Consider the following 19,280-nt stretch of genomic DNA (forward strand, 5'->3'; position numbering starts at 1 on the left):
GTTTAGGTTCTGTTGGCGATTATTTGTATTTGTAGTACGTGGTTGAATCATTTACAGCGTTGTGGTTCGAACAAAATTCGTCAGTGAAGCAGTTGTTCCGGAAGTGTTCGGATGTCATCAGTTGTGAGTCGTGTGTAAACCGTTTTTCTTTCATAAACAGGGGGGTTTGGCGGGTGCATGGAATGACCTTTGGCCTTTGATTACGTGGACGGGCTGGTTGATGAAGTCGAGCTGTGATTTATTGAGGCGTGATTCGAACATTCGAAGCGAAGCACTGTTCCAGAAAAGTTGGAACACAATCAATTACGAGTCGTGTGTAGAGTGTTTTTCATGCCATAAACTGTGGAGGAATAGAAGTTTAACGACTGGATTAATGAACATTTTACACAAATTTACGAGTACGGGTTGCTAAATTATTTTGTATAGACGTTTGCCAGTCAGACTGGTCGAAAAGCCTCGTTCAAGCCTTCCCGCGCTCCAGCTGATCCAGTTAATGCCGTCGTTATGTTTGTGCGCACACGGACTGGCAGTCTGTCTTCACCTCTGAATGGGAAAACAGGTACCCCCAAGGAGTATACACCGAGAGAGGTATACCCAGCTTCAAGTATTTACACTGTTTACTCTAGTCCTTGATTATATTAACTACAATTGTATCGTTGTTGGTTGGTCCCTAAGGTATAGTGGTGAGTATAACAACCCTCCAGAGGTTGACAGTCCTCAACCCTAACACCAAACCAAATTATTAAATATCCTACTCTTTAAGTATTGACCGCATTAGTTACTGACAAATCTATCCAATCTAACCTTATGTATGGTTTTCCCAATTAAACTAATAAATTACAATCTATATTAATATTAGCCATTGAGCGGTGTTAAATTGTTAACATTTCGGTGGCTACTGTTAACCCTTTGTTCATTTCAGGGAAAATTATCTTGAGAGTGGTTGGGCAATTTGGCCCCAGGCGGCGTTGTTCGCCTCCCGTCACTAGGCTGCAAGTTGGTACACCTTTTTGAAGTTGTCATAAGGAATTGTGAGTTTGCTTCATAGTGTAAGTATTCCCACTCGTGGCTATTTTATACTAGACTCCAACATGGAGTTTTTTTTTTTTTTTTTTTAATATTGTTTAACAGGTTCCTAATTTCGGGGAGGAACGTCCATGAGTTTGAGAGTTGATTTTATGTGAAGTTTCGGCTTGTAAAATAGTTTTCATTGTGTGTAAATTGCGTTAAGGCGTAATGTATTTTAATCTAGTGAATTTTGTCCAGCTTGTAGGCTGTCCACAACTGTCATTTTATACACAGGACAGGATCAGGATTCATCATGTATTTACACAATCGTTTAAAAAAACTTGTACATCGTTCCATAATCATGGCAGCCTTGTTTGTAATTTATTAAACAGCTGATTAGCTCCGAAACGCTACATGGAATCCTCGCAATCTTGTGATGTCAAATTTTCCACACTGTGAACAAAAACCCTGATCGAGGGAGATGTAATGGTTTCGTACCTGGACTGGGTTTGATGCTTCCTTGTCCGTTAACACTTGAGCAGTTTCACGGCATCTTGAAGCTGTGGTTAAGGGCGTTGACTATAACCATTATGATTTTAGATAGGTAAGTATTATGCGTGATTGTCGTACATAGTTTTAGGCCTTCCCATTATCACTGGTCAATCCCACTTTCAGAAATATCGGCGAGTCTTGAGATAAAAATATAATCCCAAAAAGATAAGAGTAACTTAGGCTTTACCTATTTTAATTTCAAGGCTCGCAACTCTCTACAGTACACATATAAATCAGGAAAGCAATTTAAACAAGAGATCATTCAGTAAAGAAAAGTATGCAAAGTAAATCTTAAAACTGCCAACGATCACAACGATAAAGGTACGAGGCTACGAGGTCCCGTTGACCTGTCTCGCCATGGGCCAGTTTCATTGAAACAACAAAATTCGGTGTTCAGAATTAATATCCCGTGAAGTTTTGTATTTTTATGGCAGGTGTAAATAGACCCCCAGGTGTTACGCCTCGTTGTTCTCTGCCTAAACAGCAGATGTAAGGTTTTTGGCGATGCCTCTGGTAGTCGGCTCTAGGTGCTGACTTGAGGTTAATTATGGAACACTTTGCTGCTTCTAATTGTTGGAATAATTGAATATTTATTTTATGTAAAGTTACGGTTCGGTTAGTTAAGGTCTTTAAAGCAAATACCAACAGAACCTAAACTACGTGACTGACGCATTCAACCCGTCTCAGACCAAGTTCATTCCATCCAACGGTCGACCCCAATGACGCATTCATCAATTTTTACTTGCTGTTCATTCAAAATAGGAATTTTCTTAAATGTAAAATATTTATTATATATTAGCATACTGTGTATATTTAGGCATTGGTTAAGTTAGGTGGTTTAGGTTCTGTTGGCGATGATGTGTGTTTTTAGCATGTTGCTGAAGCATTTTCAGCGTTGTGGTTCGAACGAAAGTTGCCAGCGAAGCACTTATTCCGGAAGTGTTCGGACGTCATCAGTTAAGTCGTGTGTAAACAGTTTTCAAGTCATAAACATGGGGTCTGGCTGGTGCATGGAATGGACTTTGGCGACGGGCTGACGCATTTACAGACTAGCAATTAGTGCAGATCGTCAGCGAAGCTCGCTTAGATATGTTCGAATACCATACGTCGAATCGTATGTAAAGGGGTTTTCATTCATAAACGAGGCAGCGCTAATGGAGGGATTGAACATTGGCCTTCTGTTGATGAGGACGGGCTGGTATAAGACCGGCCGCAGCTTGTATGAACAGTCTGGGGAGTGAGGACACATTGGAATAAACCAACACCCAACCTTGACCAACCGGTGCCTCGGTAGTGTTCCTAAACTTGAACATTCGAATCCCACTTTGCTCTCGCCGGATCCCGGTCATAACAAACCTTCTGACCTACTTTGAGCCCCAGTAATGAAACCGGCGTTAATGTAAATTGGCCAATTCGATTAGTTTAGGGCCATATTTACCCTTGGGGTAAGAATGCAATATTAATTACCTTGAACTCTGAGTGAACCGAGGTGTCGGAGGCTCGCCTGGTGGCGATACAACGCCCCTTGGGAACAGCTGGGTAAACTCGCTTGTTCTGACGTCTCCATGGTTTGCTGCGTTCAATTCTCCTTCGTCATCCCATCGGTCACCCTCTAGCCCCTACTCCCTCGACCCCCTTTCCCCCCCTCCCGACCCTACCTATCCCTACCCCTCCTGCCTCCACCACCTCGCCTGCAGTGCTTCTAGAGTTCACAACCAAGGACATGATCTGGTTCATTGAAAGGTTCATACAATTCACAGGAGGAACATTTTTTGTTTGCAAAAGTTCCTTGTTTTTGTTACCAGTATTGTAATTTATTTACGTGGATGGTTTCTGGGATTTTCTGGCTAGACTGTTTTTGTTACTCGTATGTATTCAGGCGGCTTCGCAAGTTCTTGTATTTTGTGGTTCCAATTTACTTGAGCTCTGGACTGTAGCAACAAACTACGACCCTAAAGCTCCCTTGGTAACCACTTATTCCAACAACTTTAAAACTTGGTAATGTAGTGCTTATTATACATGCACTGTAGTACCAGTGTAATATAGTGCTTAAGAGACGTTTCGAAAGCCTTCAACAGAGTGTGGCACACAGGCCTTATATTTTAAGATATCTGAGCTAGGACTTGGAGAGATTTACTGTTACTCGCTGCAGCTTTATAGACAACAGAACTGCTAGGCTCAATATCGGCAGGTACTTGAGTGACGTAGTACTCCACTTTTCAGTTCTATTACAAGGAAGCTGCCTCTCCCCCACTCTATTCAACATATATACAGCTGACAAACCCCAACATGGAGAATAAATCACATTACGCTGACGATGTCACCCAAATAATTTGTCAACCGGGACCATCAAAGCCGCTACTAGCCGACAAGACCAAGGCAGCAATTGAATCCATAAACAACTTTGAGAAACAATGGAAAATCAGCACAAACAAACAAAAGTTCCAGATAATACACATTGCAAAAACAAACCCAGACCCCATCATCCTTGACAACCGCCCGATTCAATATGCGGAGGTAGGCAGAATACTGGGACTCATGATCAATAGAACAGCGATAAAAAATTCACGTAAAGGACCGACTAAACACAGCCAAAGCAGCCTTGGGTAAACTGAGGAGATTCCGAAGCCTCGGTACAAACATTCAGATACACCTATATAAGGCTCTAGTTCGGCCGCATCTAGAGTATCCCCCAGTACCACTACATACCTTAAAGAAAGTTAACATGCAAAAACTTCAAGCAGTGCAAAATAAGGCGCCAAGGAGAGCAGCAAAACACCGTCCAGACAATCCAGGAGCTCCACGAACTCCTGAACACACAGCCACTAAACATCAGACTGCAGCACCAAGCCATCAGGGTGTGGAACACCAGCGAAATGTTAGAGGACCCGATGTTAGAAAGATTACTCTAAGATGAGACGCCCCGCTCCCACAGCTGGTGGCCCAAGATGAGACGCCCCGCTCCCACAGCTGGTGGCCCAAGATGAGACGCCCCGCTCCCACAGCTGGTGGCCCAAGATGAGACGCCCCACTCCCACAGCTGGTGGCCCAAGATGAGACGCCCCGCTCCCACAGCTGGTGGCCCAAGATGAGACGGCCCGCTCCCACAGCTGGTGGCCCAAGAGCCACGATTTACTAGATGAAAACCCAGCACTACGGTACATGATTCCCAGATGAAATACTGACCAGAAATCCCCCAATAATTGGAAAAAAATTGTGTGTGTGTAAATGTGATTGTGTGTGCGTATGTATAAATAAATTGATAAATAATAATAATAAAAATAAAGAGCATTAAACAGAACAAGATGTGTGGAAGCATCAGGGAGTGTGTATATATGAATGCTACACAGTATTCATCTATAGACATCCACATATGGTGAAACACATGTGAAGAACCTCTCACACGCTCACAGCTCCCTGACAAGAGAGAGTCAGCTTAGCTTAGCTGCCAACACCCACACATCGTGTCAGCAAGGCGGACAGCCCGCCTGCTTTCATACCTCACTGTATTTCCCACTTCTATACTTCCCTTCACCTATGACTCTCCATCTTCTTGACTTCCACCCCCCCCTCCCCCCCCCCCAAAAAAAAAAGTGGGTGTAGCTGTGGTGGGGGGTGGGGGCAGTGGGTGTAAATATCCCAACCCATCCTACACAAACTCAGTATTTACAACAACTGGTGGAGAGGACCAATATGCAGTGATGGACCACCAAAGAGTTGACTTTTGTATTGAAGAGTTTTAACAAACCATAAACACTTTGAATGACCGTAAATACAAGACCTAACCTCTCCTAGCAATCCTGGACCTATTACACGCTGTCTTAGGCTAATATAGGACACGTCTCTTATACTGCGCCTAGAATTTTTTTGGGGGGATCCTGGCTTTATTTTTTCTTGAATATAAAGTTAATGTTACAAAAAGGGGTTTACCGACCTACCTTGTGTAGCTCCGGGGTTCAACAATCCTGCGGCCCGGTCTCCCAATTGGTCGTCTGGTCAACCAGATGATGGCCCATCACTACATATTGGTACTTAACACCAAATGGTTACTAAAACACTATCATTTCAGGAGTCTGGGTTAAAATGTCCATTCTGGCATCCTCGACCCCGCTTTGGGGGAGGGGTCACCTCCCCCCTCCCATTATATTGTCCCCTGGGACCCACCCCTATTGTATCCAAGCTCTACTGTCTCCTGGGGGCCACCCCCCTGTATCCTAGCCCCTCTTCCACACCGGGGGGGGGGGAGGCGGTGTCTAACTGGACAGCACGCTGGACGCGTGATCCTGTGGTCCCGGGTTTGATTCCCGGCACCGGCGAGAAACAATGGGCAGAGTTTCTTTTACCCTGATGCCCCTGTTACCTAGCAGTAAATAGGTACCTGGGAGTTAGTCAGCTGTCAAGGTCTGTTTCCTGGGGGGGGGGGGGGGGCTGGCTGCTTCCTGTGTGTAGTGTGGAGGAAAAAAAGTAGTTAGTAAACAGTTAATTAACAGTTGAGAGGCGGGCCGAAAGAGTAGAGCTCAACCCCCGCAAACACAACTAGGTGAGTACACTACTGTCCCAGGGCCCAGCATCCTCTCCTCCCCGGGAGATGACAAGAGTACTTCTCAGAACACATTGTTGCATCACCCACCCAGCCTCTCCGGAAATAGATAACTTTCACGCTGTTGTTCTGAGTCCGCCGTTGCTTTGCTTTGCTCGCTCTTTCTGATGTGTTTGTACTTGTAGGTGGCGACCGGATGAGCGTAGAATTTCTAACTATCGGGGGAAAGCGCCAAAGCCATTCCAACTATATAGCACTTGGAAGGTGGGTCAGGATAAGGATTTGGGATGGGACAGGGAGGGGAAGGAAGGAATGGTGCCCAACCAATTGGACGGTCTGGGAATGAACGCCGACCTGCATGAAGCAAGACCGTAGGTCTACCGTCCAGCCCAAGGGGTTGGGAGAGCTGGTGAATGTGTTACGGGTGGTAGCCAGTGTGGGTCAGACGGCCCTGTGTGAGACTAGTGGTTTGTGGCTAGCAGATTGGAGTAGATATGTTTTGGATTGTCATAATACTGATGGTTTATATTAATAAAATGTTTCTGTTCATAGGTCAGATGCTTGGGGCTAGCCTCGCCCAAGCTAAAAGAAAACTTCCTAACATCTCTGTGACTCGTCTAAGTTTCCACCTTCCACCCATGTCCCCTCGTTCTGTTACTATTCTTTTTGAACATTTCGTCTATGTTCACTGTCAATCCCCCCCTGAGTATTTATACGTTCCTATCATGTCCCCCCCTCTCCCTTCATCTTTCTAGTACCGTAATGCTCAGTTTCTTCAGGCGCTCTTCATACCCCATCCCTCGTAACGCTGGGACGAGTCTCCTTGCAAACTTCTGAATCTTTTCCAGTTTCCTTGTGTGTTTCTTCAGATGGGGACTCCATGATGGGGCGGCATACTCTAAGACTGGCCTCACGTAGGCAGTGTAAAGCGCCCTAAATGCCTCCTTACTTAGGTTTCTGAATGATGATCTAACTTTAGCCAGTGTAGAGTACGCTGCTGTCGATATCCTATTTATGTGCCTCAGTATTTATATGTAGTATATGTATTTATATGTAGTATAATGATGTACAGTTCTCAGAGGGGTATCTCATAGATGCCGTGAGAAATACATCGGATGAGTTGAATATTTAAGTCATAAAATATTCTCCAACTTCCAGTTCCTCCACCAAGGGGGAATTCTGTAAATTCTGAAATTTAACTTCCTTCTCCACCGCACAATTTCCCCAAAAATATATTATAACGCAGATCTCGTGACAAAATGCATGATGTCAGGTGATGGAGCAGGTCGCGGTGATGTCAGCACCTCGCTGGCATTGATCAGCGATGTCGTTAATGAGACTTCCATCTCTTGAGATGGAAGAACTAAGAATGGAAAGAAACAGCAACATGGGGTAGAGGGATGAGGGGAAAAGAGAGAGAGAGAGAGAGAGGGACCGTCACTCAAGAGGTGTGGCCGCTGTGGCCAGATCAAAGACTCGCGGGTTCTCCCAGCACCGCGGGTTCTCCCAGCACCGCGGGTTCTCCCAGCACCGCGGGTTCTCCCAGCACCGCGGTGTCACCCGCGGGACGCGAACGAGGCTCACGGACCGCCGCGATTAATATCACGATCTTCGCGGAATATCTTCCTTCCCCCCGACAGCTCTCACGCTTATTTAGTCTGCCAAGATTTCCGGCGTCACATAATGAAACTTGTGGTTACACGCGGAAAAACTATGAATGATTGTTAAGATTAAAATAGCATTTGGCGAGGAACCGATTGGGCGCTGCTGTAGTGGTGGTGGGGGGGGGGGAAGGAACCACAGATGGTGCTCTGCTAGCTACCGCTTCCTGCTTATTCCTCCTCCTGCTTGTATTATGAACTCCATTAGGAGGCATCCTAGGAGGCCTGGTCGAGGACCGGGCCGTGGGGACGTTGAGTCCTGATATCATCGCAAACTAGGTCCTATTTGGTGGCCACCCACCGTTCGGGTCCTGTAGGGCAGAAACTAGGGTAAATACTGGTTACTTCCCTCATTTTATATATATACAGTAGCGAGAGGTACTTCGGTAAGTAGTGACTACTTCCCTTACCTCATACAGTGACGACAGTGGCAGTGATGGACGAGACCATTGTCAACTCCTCGCGTGGATATGGTCTTACCTTAACTATTACTCAATCATTTACCCTACTGTCACGTTATAATGTGTTGATTTTCCACTTCCTTCGCAAGTGTTAGATGAATGTAAACCAATAAAGATAAGATTTGATCACTGATAATATCAAACGACTGTGACTTTATTGTGTAAATGTTGAGAAGGTTCATTGATGTAACCCGACGACAGTCTTAACAGCACCCTATGCTGGGGATTTTTTATTGGCCTTGCGGCTCTCATCCCTGAGAACTGGTATAGGCGTAGCCCTTCACCTTGCCGCCCCTGTCCTCGGTGAACACAGGTGCATGATGACCAAGACGCACATCAGAATATGGAGAAAAGATGACGTTTCGGTCCGTCCTGGACCATTATGAAATGGTCCAGGACGGACCGAAACTTCATTTCTCCATTTTCTGACGTGTGGTTTGGTCAACATATTCTCAGCCACGTTAGAGACTCGTCATGAAGACCGGTGCATCTTCGGAGGTTCATCGTCAGACCAATACAATCATCATGGTCTGGTGTGTCGTAAATACCATGCCAAGATTGCAAGACACAAAGAATTCAACGGCCCAATGAGCCTGCTGCTTGCAACAAAGAGAGCCACACCTACACTGACCCACCGACACCCAGAAGTGTCCAGACTGGGTCACCATGTTCCCCTGGAAGGATGGGTGAGCCGGTGGCTAAGCGGACAGAACACTGGACGCGTGAGCCTTTGGTCCCGGCTTCGATCCCGGGCGCCGGAGAGAAACAATGGGCAGAGTTTCTTTCACCCTGATGGTCCCTGTTACCTAGCAGTAAATAGGTACCTGGGAGTTAGTCAGCTGTCACGGGCTGTTTCCTGGAGGGTGGAGGCCTGGTCGAGGACCGGGCCGCGGGGACGCTAAGCCCCGAAATCATCTCAAGAAAACCTCAAGATGGCAGGCATTGTGTGTGTGTGTGTGTGTGTGTGTGTGTGTGTGTGTGTGTGTGTGTGTGGAGGGGGGAGGGGGACTACACACATGCCCATTGACTGGTGCCTATCGTCAATGTGATCTTGGCCTCGCGTCCAGCTCAGGAGGAGACTTCGAGGTGTCTGATTTGTTGCAGGTTATCGAGTTGGATTGTGAGATCTGTTAATCTGTTTGGTTTGTTTCATTTTACTTTAGTAATGATGTATGGTTTGTGCTACACAACTTGCAAAAATGTAATCATGTACACCAAAGAACATAAATTACAAAAAAAGTGTGATAGAGAAGCAAATACTCGAAATCAGACAAACGATATATAATATATATATATATATAATATATATATATATAATAAATAATATTATAATATAATTGGTATATTTTGGTAGCAGTCTTACTTGTAAACATATGTTGTTGAATATGACCGAAAGGGTAAAGATTAATGATTCTAACACGAATCTTCTCCACTTATGTTTTTTCTTCACTGTCGGGGGTAGTTGAAAAATTAACTCTCCAAAGTTCATCTTCACTTTTTTATTTATGGTCTGACGCCTAAAGTGTTTCGTAAGAACACTAAATTGTCTTTGAAAATGTGAGAAGTGTTCTTACGAAACACTTCTAGGTGTCAGACCATAAATAAAAAAGTGAAGATGAACTTTGGAGAGTTAATTTTTCAACTACCCCCGACAGTGAAGAAAAAACATAAGTGGAGAAGATTCGTGTTAGAATCATTAATCTTTACCCTTTCGGTCATATTCAACAACATATGTTCACAAGAAAGACTGCTACCAAAATATACTAATACTGTATATGGCATATAACGCCAGACGAAAGTATGTTTAAAGGCTTTAGGTATACCAACAGGTAGACTACATACACCAGCTGCAGGTATAACAATACAATATACACCACCAGCTGCAGGTATAACAATACAATATACACCACCAGTTGCAGGTATAACAATACAGTATACACCACCAGCTGCAGGTATAACAATACAGTATACACCACCAGCTGCAGGTATAACAATACAGTATACACCAGCTGCAGGTATAACAATACAGTATACACCACCAGTTGCAGGTATAACAATACAGTATACACCACCAGCTGCAGGTATAACAATACAGTATACACCAGCTGCAGGTATAACAATACAGTATACACCACCAGCTGCAGGTATAACAATACAGTATACACCAGCTGCAGGTATAACAATACAATATACACCACCAGTTGCAGGTATAACAATACAGTATACACCACCAGCTGCAGGTATAACAATACAGTATACACCACCAGCTGCAGGTATAACAATACAGTATACACCAGCTGCAGGTATAACAATACAGTATACACCAGCTGCAGGTATAACAATACAGTATACACCACCAGCTGCAGGTATAACAATACAGTATACACCAGCTGCAGGTATAACAATACAGCATACACCAGCTGCAGGTATAACAATACAGTATACACCACCAGCTGCAGGTATAACAATACAATATACACCACCAGCTGCAGGTATAACAATACAATATACACCACCAGCTGCAGGTATAACAATACAGTATACACCACCAGCTGCAGGTATAACAATACAGCATACACCACCAGCTGCAGGTATAACAATACAGCAGTAAGAAAACTGTGATGTGAACCCTTCCCTTCTCCGATTTGCATACTTCTCCTTCTTTTAGCGTTTATCAAGCTTTCCTCCTCCCTCCTTCGTTATCGCGATTTATGTAATAATTATCCTTTCTCTGGCCCATTTAGCATTCTACACTAGTCTATCGGTGTCTTGCAACTTTTTTTTTCCTCTTGTTATCAACGTACAATATTTGCTTTTTTTATAATTTTCTCGATTATTGGTCAATTTAATAAATTTTCAGATAAAAGCATATCCTACATTGTTTTTATTAGTTTCATGTATTCCACCTATTTTTATTAATTCCCAATTTATCGCCTATGCCTGTACTTGCTCTTCCCCTATTTCATGAAGAACACCAATTACACGAAAAAAGAACTATATCTATTACGACTACATCACCAATAACAAGACCAATTGAACACCACCAATTACAAGAATAGCACCAATTACTAGAACAGCAGCGATTACAAGAACAGCAGCGATTACAAGAACAGCGATTTAGAAAAACAACTTTAAGAACAATAAACAAAAATAACACTTATATGAACAAAATCAACAATAACAAAACCAGAAGAAATGAGCTTGAACACCTTAAAGGGAACTTGTTCACCTTGTTCAATAGAAAATGCTAGACTAAGTTCATGAAGAACACTGACATAACCCCCATACAGTGAACACCAACACTACACCCGCCAAATGAACACCAAAATAACAGGTCCCCCAATCATAACACGTCACGACTGTTGACGTGTTCACCTTGTTCATCCATAACACGTCAACTCTCACACCATCACATCAAGTCACGATCATTTACATTTCACGATATAGTACTTGTTCCTTTATAATACTGGGACATTTGTAGTGGGGGTTGTAGAGGTCGGGGGGGGGGGAGGGGTTGTAGAGGTGGTTGAGGTGGGGGATGGGGGGTTGTGGAGGGGGAGGAAGCTGGGGGAAGCATTCTTGGGGTACAGCCAAGCAGGTTACTGGGGTTGAGAGGGGGGGAAGGGGGGAGGGATTCTCTTGTGGATTTAAACGTCTGTGTCGTGACGAGTGAGGAGGGGGGGGGGGGGTGTGTGCAGGAGGAGGAAAGGAAAAGATGGAGGAAGAAATGTAGGAAAAGATAAAGAAGTGATGGATGGGTGAGAGGAATAAAGGGAGAGAGAGAAGGGAAGGGAAAGAAGAAGAAGAGGGTCATCAACTGGGGACGTTCCTCTTCACTGGTCATGACCCTGGACTCTGATGACACTGCACTCCTTCACATTCATGCATTAATACACTTGTATTATTAATCCACAAATACACGAGATAAATTATCATCATGCACTACTGTTTCTCACTCACTACAGGAGATGGTCTTCTGACGTCTCCCTCTCAACCTTCGCCCTAGTGGCCACCGACCTATTACACGCGCAAGGGATAGGCGTCTCGTGTGGGGTATGTGGGTGGGATTCGTCTGTCGACGCTCGAGTGAACACGGAGCCTCACAGGGAGGTCCGGCACTACCCACCCATTTATGCCTTTGGGGTGCGATTGGCTCCTAAATCGAACTACTTAATGGTTTTTTAAGAGGGATTACAGAAAAGGGAAGAACATAGGGTGAAAGTCAGCAGAACGGGTATAGGTTATAGTAGGGAAGATGGCAGGGCGGCACTCTAGCGGCAGGTGGCAGGCCGGCCGGCTGGCGCTTTTCAGAAGTCAAACGATCTCCAATCCCTAGTTCCGCCCCCCCCCCCATGAAGTGTGACCCAGGAACCATCCAGACGTACCCCTCTGGGTACTCCTGGTATCCTAACAACATGCCCCATACTGCTGTGTTGGAGAGGGTATGTGGGGTACGGGGAGGGGGGGAGCCGTGCTCAACACCACATTACATTCCCATACACGGTGACCCATTATTACCATACCCACGATAGGGGGCATGGGCACGAAGCGACTAGGGGCTTTAAAGATTGGGGGGAGGGGATCGTGGGTTCAGAAACTACAATAGTTTAGTAAGTAGTGACCTAAACGTGTGGTTTCGGACGCTGTTTGCGCCAGAATCGGTTAGGTTAGGTTAGGTGTACGGAAGGTTAGGTTAGGTGTACGGAAGGTTAGGTTAGGTGTACGGAAGGTTAGGTTAGGTGTACACAGGTAAACCCAACTCCTCAGTGTACAGACGCTCAGAGTTTACACTGGTTCGTGACTATGTTCAGGACTGAAGTACATTCATTACTGACGGCTCTCAAAGGCCACTACGGGCTCACCATAGCCCGTGCTACCTCCAACGTTGTGTTCCCAGTAGCTGAATGTAAACCAGCGGTATTATTCCGGTATCTGAATCGTCAGTGTACAATGACCCCTAACACGGGCCAAGGTCATGCTGTGACCTCTGACCTCTGCTCATCGTGCCAGAGGAAGACTGAGAACGTACGGCACATCACGTTAGAATGGGCGGCCATCTTGCTTTCAGCCTGTCCTCTCACTACCTCGCATTTGTGTACGGGTTCGACCAATGCGTTATAAACGCGACGTATTTTTATAAACTAAAGCACCGTAATAATGACGTTGTGTAGGCCTCGGTCTCTTTGATAAGTTAGGTGGGTTGTTAGGGTTTGTAGCTTCTGGTTAGGATAAACCGTTGCATTTTGTACGGAGTGGCAAGTAGGGGGAACAGTGGATATTTACACGATAAACCACGTTGAAGACGGAATCATGTGGTTTGTTAGTACTAATGACCGAATGATCATTAAAGATTTATCTAAGATCCTGCAAACGATTCGTTCCCTTGTTAGGGTCTTCAGTCGAAGCTTATTCATAATTTCTAGTTTTGTTCATCTTCTTCATGTTCAGTAACCATTGTTAGAGGTCAACTGCCTGTGAGTGTTCGGGGCCCCCCACCCCCCCAAGACCACTCTGCTACTGCTCGTTACACACGACCAGTTGTGTTGGCACCCGTGTAATGTTGCTTGCTGCCGCTGTGGTGGTGTGGCGCTAGTGGCTACCTCGCCCCATCAGACTTTATCTGTGCTGTCTGGCCCCCCCGTCTGTCTGTGTCTGTCTGTCTGTCTGTCTCTCTCTGTCTGTCTCTCACTGTCTGTCTCTCTCTCTCTCTCTCTCTGTCTCTCTCTCTCTCTGTCTCTCTCTCTCTGTCTCTCTCTCTGTCTGTCTCTCTCTCTCTGTCTCTCTCTCTCTGGCTGTCTCTCTCTGTCTCTCTCTCTCTGGCTGTCTCTCTCTGTCTCTCACTGTCTGTCTCTCACTGTCTGTCTCTCTCTGTCTGTCTCTCACTGTCTGTCTCTCTCTGTCTGTCTCTCTCTCTCTGGCTGCATCCTGGGAATGTGTGTGTGCTAGAGAGACTTGGAGACAACATGTACATTTACATATAGTAAATATATAATAAAGGAAAATAGGTCGGTAGTCAGTAAATTAGACAATCAACGGTTAGAAAGGCGGAGTCCATGAGCTAAGAACTCAATCCTGCCGCTGACGAGAACCTCACTCACTCACGGCTCCCACAACAGGCGAGGACCCTCGTCACCACCACCACCCTGTGGTCGTATTGGGCCACAGAGCATTATCCATTCCGATTGAACACTCGTTTGAAACGGAAGCCATAAAGTTAACAAAAATAGTGATAACCCTCTTACTATACATAGGTCACAAACGCATCATATGCAACAAATGTATAGCGATAAAGCTCCAAATTAATGAAGCCAATTCTTGAACGAAATATATTTTGAATTTATGGTAATGTGTCGCGAATGACCTCGTTAATAGATCATCAGAGATTGGCCCCATTATCTATTCGATACCCTCAGACCCTCCGCCATTTGGTGGCAATGAAGTAAAACAAATTTCATCATATCTCCAATCAATTATTTGATTGGAGATTAAAATTTTGGTCTTGAATAAGAACATCATCCGAGGTTCACAAGATCATATTACAAAATATGATAATTTTTTTTTTTTTATCAAAGTCGACTCATTGTTTAAAATATGGAGTTTCTTAGGATAGTCTGTCGTAGAGAAGGGGGGGGGGGGTAGGGGTTGAGGTTGATGAAGGTAGTTAAGAACAAGATAATCATTCATCACTCGAGCTCCGGCCATTAACTTAATGGAAGGTCGTTACAGTAATATGTAGATGTTTGTCTTGTAAAACGATTCCGATATTATAACTTGGTCTCTGTGTATCCCTCAAGTTCTCACCCCTGTGTTTTTGTTTGGTGGATGAACTGTGTGTGTGGGTCGGTGTGTGTGTGTGTGTGTGGGTGGGTGTGTGTGGGTGGGTGTGTGTGTGGGTGGGTGTGTGTGGCCTGGTGTTGGAGAGCTCTTGTGCCGTCAACATCTACTGTTGTTGCTCTCCATCCACATTCCCAAATCTGTAACCCCCATTTGCAGAGATCTAGAGATCTGTGATCTGTAACCCCCCCCCCCATTTTTAGAGATCTGTAGCCCCCCCCCCATTTTTAGAGATCTGTAGCCCCCCCATTTTTAGAGATCTGTACCCCCCCCCATTTTTAGAGATCTGTAGCCCCCCCCCATTTTTAGAGATCTGTAGCCCCCCCCCCCATTTTTAGAGATCTGTAGCCCCCCCCCCCATTTTTTGAGATCTGTAGCCCCCCCCATTTTTAGAGATCTGTAGCCCCCCCTATTTTTAGAGATCTGTAGCCCCCCCATTTCCGGAGATGTGTGGCCCATTATCACACCCGTCGCCCCATTCACGTACCTGTGGTTCGGTCGATAATTTATCTCTCCTGGAGGACGATGACTTGTGTAAAAACGGTGACTTGGCTTCTTGAAGACAATCTGTCTGAGGACCTTGTCTTGGCTTCCTCGGGACGATGACTTAAGCCACGATGACCCTAGCTGCTCTAAGTCGATGACTTGGCTGGCTTGGATGGAAGCAACGGAGAGAGATAGTCCGTAGTGGACTAGCCAGCTTGTGTGTGTGTGTGTGTGTGGAGGGGGGGGACTGGTCCGTGTGTGTGTAGGGGGGGGGGAAGGGGGCTGGTCGTGAGCATTCGAACCGGTTCACACATAAATAGGGCAGACGTGAAAGGGGGGGGGGGAAACATACTGCTTTTACACCTCTCCCCCCCCCCTACATCTCCTCTCTCCCCCTTCCCCCCTCTCAAGTTTATTTGAACCATGGCCTGGTTGGTAGGTCAGTCATCTCGCACTTCTGCAACCCCCAGTTCGAATCTCAAATGATTCAAATGCACGAAACGTGCCCAAAATGGTTTAGGTCATATATTACTTTTTATTTCATAACAAACTTGTGTGAATTGTCGATGATTGGAGATGTTGTTATACCTATTGATTGGTTGTATAGCTTATTGATATCTCGTTAATTGGCTATAACTGGTTATTTGACGGGTTAATTGATAATTGGCTAATTACCTGATTGGTTGACAGTTTTGGTTCAGCAGCAAGCGTCTCTGGGAGTCTCGGTAATCTGCCGAGGTGGATTTGATTAAATGTTACCGGTGTCGGACCATATATTTTCCTGTCCGTCTTTATATATTAACAAACTTTAGGTGCAGAGAGCTTTGTGACGCGGCCCTATTCTATATGGAGGGTTATAGTGTAGATCAGACCACACACTAGAAGGTGAAGGGACGACGACGTTTCGGTCAGTCCTGGACCATTCACAATCGACTTGAGAATGGTCCAGGACGGACCGAAACGTCGTCGTCGTCGTCCCTTCACCTTCTAGTGTGTGGTCTGGTCAACATACTTTAGCCACGTTGTGACTCATCGCCTGCATAGTGTAGATGTAAAGCTAGGTGTGAGTTCATGTAATACCTCTATCGTCAAAGGACAGTTAGTCATACATGGAGTCAGGATAGAACAGGATAGAACATGGGATGCGAGGCCAGGCTGCCTACAAGCCCTCACTAACATCCTCTGAACAGTCACTAACTGTCACTAACACCCCTCTGAACAGAGCACAAGAATGTCTTCATATATTCGTGCAGCCCGTCCTCCAAAAATGGGGAGGTAAATGTAACAGCCCCATAAGTGCAATTATGTACTATGTATGACAGACAGGAAATGTACTTATTACACTTAGTATTAAAACGTACTGTCAATTCGTAGGATGGGTTGGCAGCGTGGGTGTAGGGCGTTGTTTCAGAGCTCAAAGTATCTATCTCCCTAGCCTCAAGCCGGGCTCGGGGGAGTAGAGGAACTCCTAGAACCCTCTCCAGGTATGTTCCAGGCATATCTAATCCATTTGGTCTAAAATCCCGGTTAACAAGGGCACTGACAGATATTGTGGTGGAGTGCGTCCTAGCTCTTGTTCACATATGTTGGGAGATTTAAACACCTGTAGTTACATGCTATAACTATCAATATACCAACCCAATTATACCAATTAGTGCCAACTGGTCACCTGTTAGTGTCACCGGCTGTTGGGATGGTTTGTGTACGGTCTCGATTCTAAATATAATCATAAATTTATACTCGTGCTTTCTGTCATTTGAGTAACATTGATAGCTTTTCTGTTAACACACGTTTCTGGAAAATAGTTCAGGTTTTGACAAGACATTCGGTCTGGCTCAAATTTCAGGTTCATCTCGTGCAGCTTCACCTGCCTTGTCAGCATCATGATGCTGGAACACACCTGTGTGAGACACTGTCCCATCTTGCAACACTGGGAAAAAAAAAACGAACAGTTTACAATAAAGGAAAAAAATGAATAATTATCTAAAATTGCCCGTAAAGCATCTAAATATTTTATCAAGTGATACTCGATGAAAATCCTCTTCTTTCGTAGAGTATCATTTATATAAATAATATATAAATATATTTTTATATATTTGGGTGAGGAGTTTTTAGTTATATATGATTAATATATATTTATTTATAAAACCAAGTATACCAAGTTTGTGTATTAAATGAGTACAGATGATTGGTTGCTTCCTAATTGCACACTGGATGGTTGTGGATTGTACCGTCCAATCCCACCCATTGGAAGACCTGGGGGGGGGGGGGGGGGGGGGGGGGGTTGCACAATCAACCCCCCATTCTCACAGGATGGGGTGTCTCGGGGGTGGGGGGGGGGCCCTAGCCCCCCCTACTTCTGGGGGCCCTAGCCCCCCCCCCCTACTACTGGGGGCCCTAGCCCCCCCCCCCATACTTCTGGGGGCTGCGTCTGATATTCATAATAAACAAATTAAACTAAATTCTGCAGGTTTGTTGACCGGTTGGTTAACTGATTGGTTTTAAATCGCCCCAAAAAATCGGCAAAATTGATTGAGCAGATCGATGTATTTCAAGGTTCTAAGTTGTAATTTTTTGAATCGCTTTCAACATATTATAAACGCATCAACACGCACTTGTAGTCAAAATAATTATAACTAATTTGAGAATTTTTTGTTCATTTCACGTGCTTTATTTTTTTAGGGAAAATCATGACTGGGGCGTTGAAGAACATATATATATAAAAACAAGAACACGGAGGAATTAAGAACAAAAACTACCCCCAGAGAATGTTTGAAACGCCGACTTCTGCGAGCTAAGAATTTCTCTATATTTCTCGAAAGTCATGGCAGCTTCCAGACCAAGTTTCCGATGTCCGAAGAAATGCGGAAAAAGTTCATCGCAACTGTGGTATGTCGGGTCAAGTGATGAGTCGGGTATAGAGGATTATAATTCCCCCCCCCCCCCACCATTTCAATGGTAATGAAGAACAGATTTTAAAGAATATCAAGGTGGAAAAAATACACAATTCTCCACATTTACCAAAAAAAAAAAAAATCTTATCAAATACAGAACAATAATTTTGTGTGTTTTACCCGCGGCCTGGTCGACGACCGGGCCGCGGGGACACTAAGCCCCGGAAGCACCTCAAGGTAGGTAACCTCAAGGTAGCCACTAAAGACCTAATTACTTGGAGAAATACTGTTCGGATATTTATACATAGACGTTACTTAAATCTTACATTGGAATACCGCCATGTATATAATTATTAGTTCCCCCCCCCCCGGAAGAGGTTTACAGGATAACTGTCTTAGTTTCCAGCACGTGAGACTTGCCAGACGCAATACAAAAGTGACGTACCACCAAATACGTCGAGAAATGCGTTAAAGGCATACATTAAAAAAATGCGTTAAATGGCCCTTAGGAGCGAGAGAGAGAGAGAGAGAGGAGAGCTATTGACCAAATTGATGACCCATGAGACCTCTCCCGCAGGGACCCCCTCGCCCGCACAAACAGTGCCAACATAGAGAGGGAAACATACACAGTGCAGAGATCCTTTACTGCTAGAATCCACTCAGTAAAACATCTAAATTACTGGGACCGACTAAAGAGCCTAAATCTGTACTCCCTTGAGCGCAGGCGGGAGAGATACATAATAATTTACACGTGGAAAATAATTGAGGGGCTGGTCCCAAACCTGCACACAGAAATAACACCACATGAGACCAGAAGACATGGCAGGATGTGCAGAATACCCCC

General features: G+C 44.9%; 1 long non-coding RNA gene across 1 annotated transcript; it reads left to right on the forward strand.

Moving 5' to 3' along the window:
* Nucleotides 1-506: 506 nt before the first annotated feature.
* LOC138369128 (uncharacterized) lies at nt 507-18,506 on the forward strand. The gene is made up of 3 exons (XR_011229756.1): nt 507-588; nt 923-1,049; nt 18,225-18,506. It is a non-coding gene; the product is annotated as an uncharacterized lncRNA (long non-coding RNA).
* The last annotated feature ends 774 nt before the right edge of the window (nt 18,507-19,280 follow it).

Source organism: Procambarus clarkii, chromosome 27 (genome assembly GCF_040958095.1).
Source record: "Procambarus clarkii isolate CNS0578487 chromosome 27, FALCON_Pclarkii_2.0, whole genome shotgun sequence".
NCBI classification, from domain to species: domain Eukaryota; kingdom Metazoa; phylum Arthropoda; class Malacostraca; order Decapoda; family Cambaridae; genus Procambarus; species Procambarus clarkii.